Source organism: Chlorocebus sabaeus, chromosome 18 (assembly GCF_047675955.1).
Source record: "Chlorocebus sabaeus isolate Y175 chromosome 18, mChlSab1.0.hap1, whole genome shotgun sequence".
Classification (NCBI taxonomy): Eukaryota; Metazoa; Chordata; class Mammalia; order Primates; family Cercopithecidae; genus Chlorocebus; species Chlorocebus sabaeus.
The window spans coordinates 1,629,186-1,642,914 of record NC_132921.1 but is presented as its reverse complement, the minus strand read 5'-3'; positions in this window follow the sequence as shown (position 1 = coordinate 1,642,914).

Here is a 13,729-nt window from a genome sequence, read left to right as displayed (position 1 = left end):
GTCAGTCCCAAAGCCTTGCACGTAACAAGTGTCCAATAAATATTTGCTGATAAACTGATATTTGTGTTGTAAATGCAGAAATATTCTCTGAATTTCACGGAAATCTGGCTGAAGAGGGAAGCCAGTCCACCAGGGAACTGTAATCTTTTCCACGTCTCCTCTTTCTTTTCTTCTAATAGTAATTATTGACAGGGAATGCTGAATGGTTTTTCTGTGGTCACATCCCCGTGTTCAGTTTAATGATATGGGGAACTGCAGATGGAGATGAGGATAACTTAAAAAGAAAGGGTATTATTGGTAAATGCGCTAGAAGCCTTGCAAATTTGAGAGGATAAATTGAAATTTTACAGGACTAATGAGTTTTTGAAAACTGTTAGCCAGGCTTGTCCAAACCTTTCTCTCCCTATTTAAGATTTTCTAAATTAGAAACTCAGAAATTTCAGTAGCTGTTTTGGTCCTGGGATGAATAAACAGCCCAAGTAGACGGTGTGTTTCCATTCGTTAAACGTACACTGTATCTCATTTCCATTGTCATCATAGTGCATTATTCTTATTGCAATTGATAGTCTGTTCAGAGCACTTGCTTTGTGGAGCCAAGATCTAAATACTTTGCAACCATCACTGGAATTCAGCTATCAACAAGGACTGGATTCTAGGCATTTACATTTAATTTTCATCTGCCCTATGGTATCCTGGAACATTTCCATATAAACCCAAAATTAAAATTTGAAGCAAATGCACTGTATCTCTGAAATCATTCTGGGTTCAAGGAGTTTGTAACCCAGTGATTACTAGAATCTTTTTAATTTTTTATTTTTTATCTTTTTTTTATACGGAGTCTCGCTCTGTCGCCCAGGCTGGAGTGCAGTGGCCAGATCTCAGCTCACGGCAAGCTCCGCCTCCCAGGTTTACGCCATTCTCCTGCCTCAGCCTCCTGAGTAGCTGGGACTACAGGCACCCGCCACCTTGCCCAGCTAGTTTTTTGTATTTTTTTTAGTAGAGACGGAGTTTCACCGTGTTAGCCAGGATGGTCTTGATCTCCTGACCTCGTGATCCGCCCGTCTCGGCCTCCCAAAGGGTTACTAGAATCTTGAGTTTGATGGGCTTAAGCCTTAGTGTCAAATTTGAATTTGGATTCATCATTGAATTGTCACGGACCTACAGCCACATTTAAAAATCTTTGAATCCGAAAGGCTTGCTTCTAACGGTGAACCTTTATACACTCTGAGCTGTGAAAGTGACCTTTATTTTTATTACTATCATCAACCATTTCATCGGATGCCACTGTCAACTGGCTTAAATATTATTTGCCTCAGTGTACTTAATTTGTAGCCCTAGGGGAATTGTTATCCCCATTCATCAGCTGAGATTGTATTTTACTTTGCATTTATATCCTTCCATTATGTAACATTATGTAGCTGAATGTGAGGAATATGCTAACTATCCTTAAATATAATTTTCCTCCTAAGCAGATCATGTGAGATTATTTTGCCTCTTGCAAAAACTCCTCTGTGAAATATTTTATCTCCATTGCCTAGAAATATTCTTAAATGTGATACAGATACATCAAAAACATTAAGTTGCTCACAGTTTTATTGGCAATAATGTGAGAAATAATTATGAATTCTAAGTTGTAGGGTTTTTTGTTGTAGTTTATTTGTTTCCCATATCGAAATTTTCAGCGATATTTTGTTAACATGTTAGAAATCTTTCAGACTACCATTGAAACTTTCATCCCTATCATTGTTTCATATTGACTTTTTTTTTTTTTTTAATTTATTATTATTAAACTTCAAGTTGTAGGGTACATGTGCACAACGTGCAGGTTTGCTACATATGTATACTTGTGCCATGTTGGTGTGCTGCACCCATCAACTCGTCATTTACATCAGGTATAACTCCCAATGCAATCCCTCCCCCCTCCCCCCTCCCCATGATAGGCCCCGGTGTGTGATGTTCCCCTTCCCGAGTCCAAGTGATCTCATTGTTCAGTTCCCACCTACGAGTGAGAACATGCGGTGTTTGGTTTTCTGTTCTTGTGATAGTTTGCTAAGAATGATGGTTTCCAGCTGCATCCATGTCCCTACAAAGGACACAAACTCATCCTTTTTTATGGCTGCATAGTATTCCATGGTGTATATGTGCCACATTTTCTTAATCCAATCTGTCACTGATGGACATTTGGGTTGATTCCAAGTCTTTGCTATTGTGAATAGTGCTGCAATAAACATACGTGTGCATGTGTCCTTATAGCAGCATAATTTATAATCCTTTGGGTATATACCCAGTAATGGGATGGCTGGGTCATATGGTACATCTAGTTCTAGATCCTTGAGGAATCGCCATACTGTTTTCCATAATGGTTGAACTAGTTTACAATCCCACCAACAGTGTAAAAGTGTTCCTATTTCTCCACATCCTCTCCAGCATCTGTTGTTTCCTGACTTTTTAATGATCGCCATTCTAACTGGTGTGAGATGGTATCTCATTGTGGTTTTGATTTGCATTTCTCTGATGGCCAGTGATGATGAGCATTTTTTCATGTGTCTGTTGGCTGTATGAATGTCTTCTTTTGAGAAATGTCTGTTCATATCCTTTGCCCACTTTTGGATGGGGTTGTTTGTTTTTTTCTTGTAAATTTGTTTGAGTTCTTTGTAGGTTCTGGATATTAGCCCTTTGTCAGATGAGTAGATTGCAAAAATTTTCTCCCATTCTGTAGGTTGCCTGCTCACTCTGATGGTAGTTTCTTTTGCTGTGCAGAAGCTCTTTAGTTTGATGAGATCCCATTTGTCAATTTTGGCTTTTGCTGCCGTTGCTTTTGGTGTTTTAGACATGAAGTCTTTGCCCATGCCTATGTCCTGAATGGTACTACCTAGGTTTCCTCTAGGATTTTTATGGTATTAGGTCTAACATTTAAGTCTCTAATCCATCTTGAATTAATTTTCGTATAAGGAGTAAGGAAAGGATCCAGTTTCAGCTTTCTACTTATGGCTAGCCAGTTTTCCCAGCACCATTTATTAAATAGGGAATCCTTTCCCCATTTCTTGTTTCTCTCAGGTTTGTCAAAGATCAGATGGCTGTAGATGTGTGGTATTATTTCTGAGGACTCTGTTCTGTTCCATTGGTCTATATCTCTGTTTTGGTACCAGTACCATGCTGTTTTGGTTACTGTAGCCTTGTAGTATAGTTTGAAGTCAGGTAGCGTGATGCCTCCAGCTTTGTTCTTTTGACTTAGGATTGTCTTGGAGATGCGGGCTCTTTTTTGGTTCCATATGAACTTTAAAGCAGTTTTTTCCAATTCTGTGAAGAAGCTCATTGGTAGCTTGATGGGGATGGCATTGAATCTATAAATTACCTTGGGCAGTATGGCCATTTTCACGATATTGATTCTTCCTATCCATGAGCATGGTATGTTCTTCCATTTGTTTGTGTCCTCTTTGATTTCACTGAGCAGTGGTTTGTAGTTCTCCTTGAAGAGGTCCTTTACATCCCTTGTAAGTTGGATTCCTAGGTATTTTATTCTCTTTGAAGCAATTGTGAATGGAAGTTCATTCCTGATTTGGCTCTCTGTTTGACTGTCACTGGTGTATAAGAATGCTTGTGATTTTTGCACATTAATTTTGTATCCTGAGACTTTGCTGAAGTTGCTGATCAGCTTAAGGAGATTTTGGGCTGAGACAATGGGGTTTTCTAAATATACAATCATGTCGTCTGCAAACAGGGGCAATTTGACTTCTTCTTTTCCTAACTGAATCCCCTTGATTTCTTTCTTTTGCCTGATTGCCCTAGCCAGAACTTCCAACACTATGTTGAATAGGAGTGGTGAGAGAGGGCATCCCTGTCTTGTGCCAGTTTTCAAAGGGAATTTTTCCAGTTTTTGCCCATTCAGTATGATATTGGCTGTGGGTTTGTCATAAATAGCTCTTATGATTTTGAGGTACGTTCCATCAATACCGAATTTATTGAGCGTTTTTAGCATGAAGGGCTGTTGAATTTTGTCAAAAGCCTTTTCTGCATCTATTGAGATAATGATGTGGTTCTTGTCTTTGGTTCTGTTTATATGCTGGATTATGTTTATTGATTTGCGAATGTTGAACCAGCCTTGCATCCCAGGGATGAAGCCCACTTGATCATGGTGGATAAGCTTTTTGATGTGCTGCTGAATCCGGTTTGCCAGTATTTTATTGAGGATTTTTGCATCGATGTTCATCAGGGATATTGGTCTAAAATTCTCTTTTTTTGTTGTGTCTCTGCCAGGCTTTGGTATCAGGATGATGTTGGCCTCATAAAATGAGTTAGGGAGGATTCCCTCTTTTTCTATTGATTGGAATAGTTTCAGAAGGAATGGTACCAGCTCCTCCTTGTACCTCTGGTAGAATTCAGCTGTGAATCCATCTGGTCCTGGACTTTTTTTGGTTGGTAGGCTATTAATTATTGCCTCAATTTCAGAGCCTACTATTGGTCTATTCAGGGATTCAACTTCTTCCTGGTTTAGTCTTGGAAGAGTGTAAGTGTCCAGGAAATTATCCATTTCTTCTAGATTTTCCAGTTTATTTGCGTAGAGGTGTTTATAGTATTCTCTGATGGTAGTTTGTATTTCTGTGGGGTCGGTGGTGATATCCCCTTTATCATTTTTAATTGCGTCGATTTGATTCTTCTCTCTTTTCTTCTTTATTAGTCTTGCTAGTGGTCTGTCAATTTTGTTGATCTTTTCAAAAAACCAACTCCTGGATTCATTGATTTTTTGGAGGGTTTTTTGTGTCTCTATCTCCTTCAGTTCTGCTCTGATCTTAGTTATTTCTTGCCTTCTGCTAGCTTTCGAATGTGTTTGCTCTTGCTTCTCTAGTTCTTTTAATTGCGATGTTAGAGTGTCAATTTTAGATCTTTCCTGCTTTCTCTTGTGGGCATTTAGTGCTATAAATTTCCCTCTACACACTGCTTTAAATGTGTCCCAGAGATTCTGGTATGTTGTATCTTTGTTCTCATTGGTTTCAAAGAACATCTTTATTTCTGCCTTCATTTCGTTATGTACCCAGTAGTCATTCAGGAGCAGGTTGTTCAGTTTCCATGTAGTTGAGCGGTTTTGATTGAGTTTCTTAGTCCTGAGTTCTAATTTGATTGCACTGTGGTCTGAGAGACAGTTTGTTATGATTTCTGTTCTTGTACATTTGCTGAGGAGTGCTTTACTTCCGATTACGTGGTCAATTTTGGAGTAAGTACGATGTGGTGCTGAGAAGAATGTATATTCTGTTGATTTGGGGTGGAGAGTTCTATAGATGTCTATTAGGTCTGCTTGCTGCAGAGATGAGTTCAATTCCTGGATATCCTTGTTAACTTTCTGTCTTGTTGATCTGTCTAATGTTGACAGTGGGGTGTTGAAGTCTCCCATTATTATTGTATGGGAGTCTAAGTCTCTTTGTAAGTCTCTAAGGACTTGCTTTATGAATCTGGGTGCTCCTGTATTGGGTGCATATATATTTAGGATAGTTAGCTCTTCCTGTTGAATTGATCCCTTTACCATTATGTAATGGCCTTCTTTGTCTCTTTTGATCTTTGATGGTTTAAAGTCTGTTTTATCAGAGACTAGTATTGCAACCCCCGCTTTTTTGTGTTCTCCATTTGCTTGGTAAATCTTCCTCCATCCCTTTATTTTGAGCCTATGTATGTCTCTGCGTGTGAGATGGGTCTCCTGAATACAGCAGACTGATGGGTCTTGACTCTTTATCCAGTTTGCCAGTCTGTGTCTTTTAATTGGAGCATTTAGTCCATTTACATTTAAGGTTAAGATTGTTATGTGTGAACTTGATCCTGCCATTATGATATTAACTGGTTATTTTGCTCGTTAGTTGATGCAGTTTCTTCCTAGCCTTGATGGTCTTTACATTTTGGCATGTTTTTGCAATGGCTGGTACCGGTTGTTCCTTTCCATGTTTAGTGCTTCCTTCAGGGTCTCTTGTAAGGCAGGCCTAGTGGTGACAAAATCTCTAAGCATTTGCTTATCTGTAAAGGATTTTATTTCTCCTTCACTTATGAAACTTAGTTTGGCTGAATATAAAATTCTGGGTTTAAAATTCTTTTCTTTAAGAATGTTGAATATTGGCCCCCACTCTCTTCTGGCTTGAAGAGTTTCTGCCGAGAGATCTGCTGTTAGTCTGATGGGCTTCCCTTTGTGGGTAACCCGACCTTTCTCTCTGGCTGCCCTTAAGATTTTTTCCTTCATTTCAACTTTGGTGAATCTGGCAATTATGTGTCTTGGAGTTGCTCTTCTCGAGGAGTATCTTTGTGGCGTTCTCTGTATTTCCTGGATTTGAATGTTGGCCTGCCCTACTAGGTTGGGGAAGTTCTCCTGGATGATATCCTGAAGAGTGTTTTCCAACTTGGTTCCATTTTCCCCCTCACTTTCAGGCACCCCAATCAGACGTAGATTTGGTCTTTTTACATAATCCCATACTTCTTGCAGGCTTTGTTCATTTCTTTTTCTTCTTTTTTCTTTTGGTTTCTCTTCTCGCTTCATTTCATTCATTTGATCCTCCATCGCTGACATTCTTTCTTCCAGTTGATCGAGACGGTTACTGAAGCTTGTGCATTTGTCACGTATTTCTCGTGCCATGGTTTTCGTCTCTTTCATTTCGTTTGTGAGCTTCTCTGCATTAATTACTCTAGCCATCAATTCTTCCACTTTTTTTTCAAGATTTTTAGTTTCTTTGCGCTGGGTACGTAATTCCTCCTTTAGCTCTGAGAAATTTGATGGACTGAAGCCTTCTTCTCTCATCTCGTCGAAGTCATTCTCCGTCCAGCTTTGATCCGTTGCTGGCGATGAGCTGCGCTCCTTTGCCGGGGGAGATGCGCTCTTATTTTTTGAATTCCCAGTTTTTCTGCCCTGCTTTTTCCCCATCTTTGTGGTTTTATCTGCCTCTGGTCTTTGATGATGGTGATGTACTGATGGGGTTTTGGTGTAGGTGTCCTTCCTGTTTGATAGCTTTCCTTCTAACAGTCAGGATCCTCAGCTGTAGGTTGTAGCTGTAGGAGATTGCTTGAGGTCCACTCCAGACCCTGTTTGCCTGGGTATCAGCAGCAGAGGCTGCAGAAGATAGAATATTTCTGAACAGCAAGTGTACCTGTCTGATTCTTGCTTTGGAATCTTCCTCTCAGGGGTGTACTCCACCCTGTGAGGTGTGGGGTGTTAGACTGCCCCTAGTGCGGGATGTCTCCCAGTTAGGCTACTCAGGGGTCAGGGACCCACTTGAGCAGGGAGTCTGTCCCTTCTCAGATCTCAACCTCCGTATTGGGAGATCCACTGCTCTCTTCAAAGCTGTCAGACAGAGTCGTTTGCATCTGCAGAGCTGCTGCGTTTGTTGTTATTTACTGTGCCCTGTCCCCAGAGGTGGAGTCTACAGAGACAGGCAGGTTTCCTTGAGCTGCTGCGAGCTCCACCCAGTTCGAGCTTCCCAGCAGCTTTGTTTACCTACTTAAGCCTCAGCAATGGCGGGCGCCCCTCCCCCAGCCTCGCTGCTGCCTTGCCGGTAGATCACAGACTGCTGTGCTAGCCATGAGGGAGGCTCCGTGGGTGTGGGACACTCCCGGCCAGGTGTGGGATATGATCTCCTGGTGTGCCTGTCTGCTTAAAGCGCAGTATTGGGGTAGGAGTTACCCGATTTTCCAGGTGTTGTGTGTCTCAGTTCCCCTGGCTAGGAAAAGGGATTCCCTTCCCCCTTGCGCTTTCCAGGTGAGGCAATGCCTCGCCCTGCTTCAGCTCTCGCTGGTCGGGCTGCAGCAGCTGACCAGCACCGATCGTCTGGCACTCCCCAGTGAGATGAACCCAGTACCTCAGTTGAAAATGCAGAAATCGCCGGTCTTCTGTGTCGCTCGCGCTGGGAGTTGGAGACTGGAGCTGTTCCTATTCGGCCATCTTGCTCCGCCCCTCATATTGACTTTAAAGCCAGAGTAATTTATCCTGAAATTTTTATCTATCATCTTCAGAATAAGCGGTTTATGTAGATGTCATTCTCTCTCTTTTAAACTGAAACCGCACCCTCGTTCTGTTACCTTCGTGATGAAAGAGAGTTAAGGGTTTCCAGCCAAGTGGCAGTTTTCAAAATGTGGGTCACAATTCATTTGTGGGTCATGAGATCAGCTTAGCGGCTCTAAACCAGTCGTGTGTGTGTGTGTGTGTGTGTGTGTGTGTGTGTGTGCGTTTAATGAAAGAAAATAGAGTAGAAAGTGTCAGCCTTTGTGGCAAATTGAAAGGGTGAGTCCCGGTTGATGTCCCTGCGTGAGAGTGGCTGGGCTGTCCATGTGAAGTGGGTCATGACCACACCGTTTGAAAAACGTCACTGTTTTTCAAAAGATGTATGGATGCATCTTTTCCTTTGTCTCTTTTTTCTTTTCTCTCTTCTGCTTTATTTGAGTCCTCACCTTGCTTAGGAAGGGTTCAAGGCTCGGGGTACAAAGCTGAAGTCAGATTGCCAGGATTCCGATTTGCGCTCTGTCATTTCCCTCATCTGGGAAATGGGCATAAAGACAGTGCCAGCTCCACAGACTCCTTGTGTGGGTGATGCGCATGGAAGGGAGTCACACTGTTCCGTGTGACAGCGGAACAGTCAACAGCAGATCACACGTCCCCCGCTGGGCCCATCGGATTACAGTGGAGCTGGAAAATCTCCATCCCCGGTGACGCTGGGACAGCTGCATGTAGCACAACGTGTGACTCACGTGTGTGTGGTGACACTGATGTACACAAGCAGACTGCACTGCGGGTCTGTGAAAATCCAGCACACAGCTGTGTCCAGTACATGATGCTCGATAATCATAATAAAAAGCATTGTTCTGCTTTATGTATTTACTATACTTTCTATTGTTATTTTAGAGTGTTCTTTCTACTTATGTATGTCTATATTAAAAGGTAACCGGAAAACAGTCTTAGGCAGGTCCACCAGGAAATGTCCAGCAGAAGGCTTTGTTATGACAGGAGAGGACAGCTCCATGCATGTTATCACCCCAGGAGACCTCCCAGCGGGACGAGATGTGGAGGCAGAGGCCATGACACTGATGATCCTGACCCTGTGTAGGCCAAGGCTAATATGCGTGTTTGTGTCTTAGTTTTTAACAAAAAGTTTGAAAACTTTAAAAAAAATTTAACTAGAAAAAAGCCCATAGCATAAGGATATAAAGAAGAAAACATTTTTGAACAGTTGTACAATGTGTTTATCTTTTAAACTGTGTTATTACAAGATCCAAAAACTATTTTTAAATTTAAAAGTTTATAAAGTGGCCGGGCGCGGTGGCTCAAGCCTGTAATCCCAGCACTTTGGGAGGCCGAGACGGGCGGATCACGAGGTCAGGAGATCGAGACCATCCTGGCTAACACAGTGAAACCCCGTCTCTACTAAAAACACAAAAAAAACTAGCCGGGCGAGGTGGCGGCGCCTGTAGTCCCCGCTACTCGGGAGGCTGAGGCAGGAGAATGGCGTGAACCCGGGAGGCGGAGCTTGCAGTGAGCTGAGATCCGGCCACTGCACTCCAGCCCGGGCGACAGAGCAAGACTCCGTCTCAAAAAAAAAAAAAAAAAAAGTTTATAAAGTAAAAATGTTACAGTAAGCTCAAGTTTATGTACTGAGCTGAGCGTCGCCTAATTACAGTGTTTATAAAGTCTACAGCTGTGTCCACACCCTCACTCACGACTCACCCAGGGCAGCCCCCAGTCTGACGGGCCGCGTTCATGGTCCGTGCCCGATGCAGTGCACCGTTTTTTAATCCTATCTACGGTTTTTACTGCACCTTTTCGACGTTTAGGTATGTTTAGGTGCATAATACTTACCATCGTGTTACAATTGCCTGCAATACTCAGTTCAGGCCATGCATGTCTGCAGCCCTGAGCCATGGGCCACGCCTGCAGCCTTGGTGTGTGTAGGCTGCACTGCCCAGGTTTGTGTAAGGACACTGTGTTGACCCCACAATGACAAATCGCCTAATGACCCATGTGTCAGAACACAGCCTCGTGATTAAGTGGTGCATGACTTTTTATAAAGTGCTCAGAGCAGTGGTTGGTATATAGCATTACATAAATGTTAGTGATAATATTATTCAACTCTTGAATCATCTATTGCTCCAATATTTGCTAAGTTTCTTTTTTCATTGTTACTCAGTTATTTTTTACCATTTGCTCCATCCCTTAATTATGTGTCATTCTTTCAACATTTTATATTTTGGGTTTGGTTTCTAGACAAACATTTATATCCCTTCATATTAAAATTGTTTATATGGAAATAAAAATATTTGCAGTTCCTGATATAAAGGTTTAAAAGGTTGTATATAGTAAGTAACTCTCAATTGAATTTAAATCTATTAGAATAACTTAAGGAGGTTTTCAATTATGGAAGAACTCCCTGAATGCATGTATTACTAGTACCACATGGTGAAGGGTTTTAATCACACTGGTTTTGAATCATGAATGTACTTTGGGAAGGGTCATAAACTACTTGGTAACAAAATGATGAAATGCAACAATTTCAAGGTGAGACACATGTAAGAATGAACACTGGGATCTTTTCTTGAGGTTTCTGAAGGGTTATTTATAATTCATACAGGAAATGAAGAAGGGTGGGTATAGCTATTCCAAAGAAATAGAAAAACAAGGTGTAACCATCCAACCAGAGATGGTACGAAATTCCAAAAATGAATCACTGATTTTAAGAAAAGCAAAAATAAAGGGGAGGATTGTTATTCTCAGTAGTTCTATCCTGCAAAAATGTTTAAGCTTTAAGTAGATAAACACAATCAGAACCATAATTTTGCACCCTTAACCAAGCCAGAAAGCTGGGAGGATTGCATTGAACACTCGAAGGTGAGCGTCCTATCCTCATAAATGACTCTGGCTTCTGACACGGTGTCTTTTTAGCCATGGAGAAGGGAAGATATCACAATCTGGAAGCCAAAGAATTAAAAACAGAATAATGCAGGAGGAGATATAAAATTGAGGAGTCACCAACATTATGCATAGCACAGCTCCCAAATAAACAATTGTCTGGGCAAATATGTACTTTCGATATTTCTGAAAACCCAGGAGAAGCACTTTCTGTAAATTGTGAAAGAATGTGTGTGCTGGTTGCCTATACACACAGCATTTCCCACCCAAGGCTTTCTTTCCCTTTGCACTGTAAATCCAGCTCAGTGCTGAAGAAGTCACCTCCACAGCTGAGATGAAATATTTATCTTCAGCAAAAAGGGCATAAACAGTTGTTGAAGAAAAATATACAATAAGCTTTTAAATGTCTGCATGATTGAAGCACTTAGGTGTGTTTTGGGTAATAGAAATAATAGCAGAACCAAAACTCTCTTCATAAAGATAGCATTTTTCTTAAATGCTGAGAGCAAACTCCCAAAGTCCCAGCAGCCCAGCGACAGCGAGAATCTCCCTGGGCTGCGTGAGCCACGGCAGGAGCGTGGAACTGTGCCAGGGCGAAGGACTTTCAATAGAAAGAGACACATTGCTGAGGCAGCTGAACAGAGAATTTTAACACTGGAAATGGCAACTCCATTTGCTCCGGAAGCAGTGGCACAGACGTCTACCAGGCCCTGAGTTACGCCAGAGTGTCTCCTGTGGAAGGGACCAGGGTAGGCCTGCCACCTGCCTGAGGGGTATTTTGTTCAAAGACCCCATTAGAAATGCACAGCTAATTAACTGGATTTGGAAAAACCTGAGAAATCAAACACACTGCATGACCAGGTGTGTGATAAATCCCTCACTTACTTTTTTTTTTTTTTTTTTTGAGGCAGAGTCTTGCTCTGTCGCCCAGGCTGCAGTGCAGTGGCGCGATCTCAGCTCACTGCAAGCTCCGCCTCCCGGGTTCACGCCATTCTCCTGCCTCAGCCTCCCGAGTAGCTAGGACTACAGGCGCCCACCACCACACCCGGCTAATTTTTTGTATTTTTAGTAAAGATGGGGTTTCACCGTGTTAGCCAGGATGGTCTCGATTTCCTGACCTCGTGATCTGCCAGCCTCGGCCTCACAAAGTGCTGGGATTATAGGCATGAGCCACCGCACCCGGCCCTCCCCTTGCTACTTAAATCACACACACTGTGTGACCGGGTGTGTGATCTGTCCCCCACTTACTACTTACATCAAACACACTGCGTGACCGGGTGTGTGATCCGTCCCCAACTTACTACTAAAACACCTCATGACTCGGTGCGTGATCAGTCCCCCACTTACTACTTTTCAAATTATTTGGAGTTATCAGGTCTTTGACCACTCAAGAAATAACAAAAGCCTCATAATCTCTTGGTTATTAAAAATGTGTGCTTTCAGCTAAGTGCAGTGGCTCACACCTGTAATTCCAGCACTTTGGGAGGCCGAGGCAGGTGGATCACCTGAAGTCAGGAGTTCAAGACCAGCCTGGCCATGGTGAAACCCCGTCTCTACTAAAAATCCAAAAATTAGCCACGCTTGGTGGTGTGTGCCTGTAGTCCCAGCTAGTTGGGAGGCTGAGACAGGAGAATTGCTTGAACCCAGGAGGCAGAGATTGCAGCGAGCCGAGATTGCACCACTGCTCTCCAGCCTGGATCTGGGTGACAGAGCGAGACCCCGTCTCAAAAAAAAAAAAAAAAAAAGTGTGCTTTCAAAGTGGTTGCTGATGCCACTCCCAATGCCAGCGTTGCTATAAAGGGAATCTTTTAAGAGGTTTTATTTTAATACCGAATCTCCCAGCTTAGGTCAGGATTTGAGTATAAACTGTAACTTAGACAATTTTGTATTTGACATTTCTTTAATTCTAGGGCAAAATCAACAGAACGGCATTTCCCAAAGCAATCTTTGACTAACTTTGAATTTTAATATTGGTGTAATGAACGTTGAGTTTGTTTTGATCGATGGTTACCATCCCCAGGCGGAAAGCCCTGGGTTCAAATGCATTATCCTACTTGCCCCCCACGTAAGTCACAGTAATGTCTATTTTCAGATGTGGTGCCAAAGCAGAAAATGCAGTGAGGGGCAAGACACTGGCCTGGGAATCAAATTATTTGGGAAAACATTGAATGAAAGGTAAGGTTAAGCTGCTTTTCTTTGCTGAAGGACTTCTCAGAGCCTTAAATACACTCATGGACTTATAGCCAAGAAGTTTTGGCTCTCCGAGAGTGGAACGCAGAGTGCACAGTTATCAAACGTAGCCGACCCCAGAGCCGGTCTTAGGAAACCCTGACCTTTGTGTTGGCTACAACACTTTGGTATTGTTTGGATGCCAACAGCCAACCATTCCCCACAATTCCCCATGGTGACACTCAGACACTTGGAGCAGGTGAACCTACCACCACTTCATCAGCTAAGATGCTGCCTTCCCAGTTCCTCATCTGTGGGTGCCCCCCATGTCCTCCCAGAGTGGCCTGTGTAAGTGTCCTGGGGCCACCGTGACAAAGGACCACAAGTTGAGGGCTTTCAACACAGAAATTCATCCTGTCACAGTTCTGGGACGAGAAGCCCAAGATCAAGGTGTTTGCAGCCACGCTCCCGCTGGAGCTGTCAGGGGGCTCCTTCCTCCCATCAACCAGCGGCTGCTGGCTCCAAGCACTCCCTGGCGTTGGTGGCCACCTCCGTCCAACCCCCGCCTCCATCTTCATGTGTCCATCTCCCCCAATGAGTTTCTGTGTGTCCCTTCTTGTCTTATGAGGACACCAGTCCTTGGGTTTAGGGTCCACCGTCCCCCACTATGATTTCATCTTAACGAATCCCATCTGC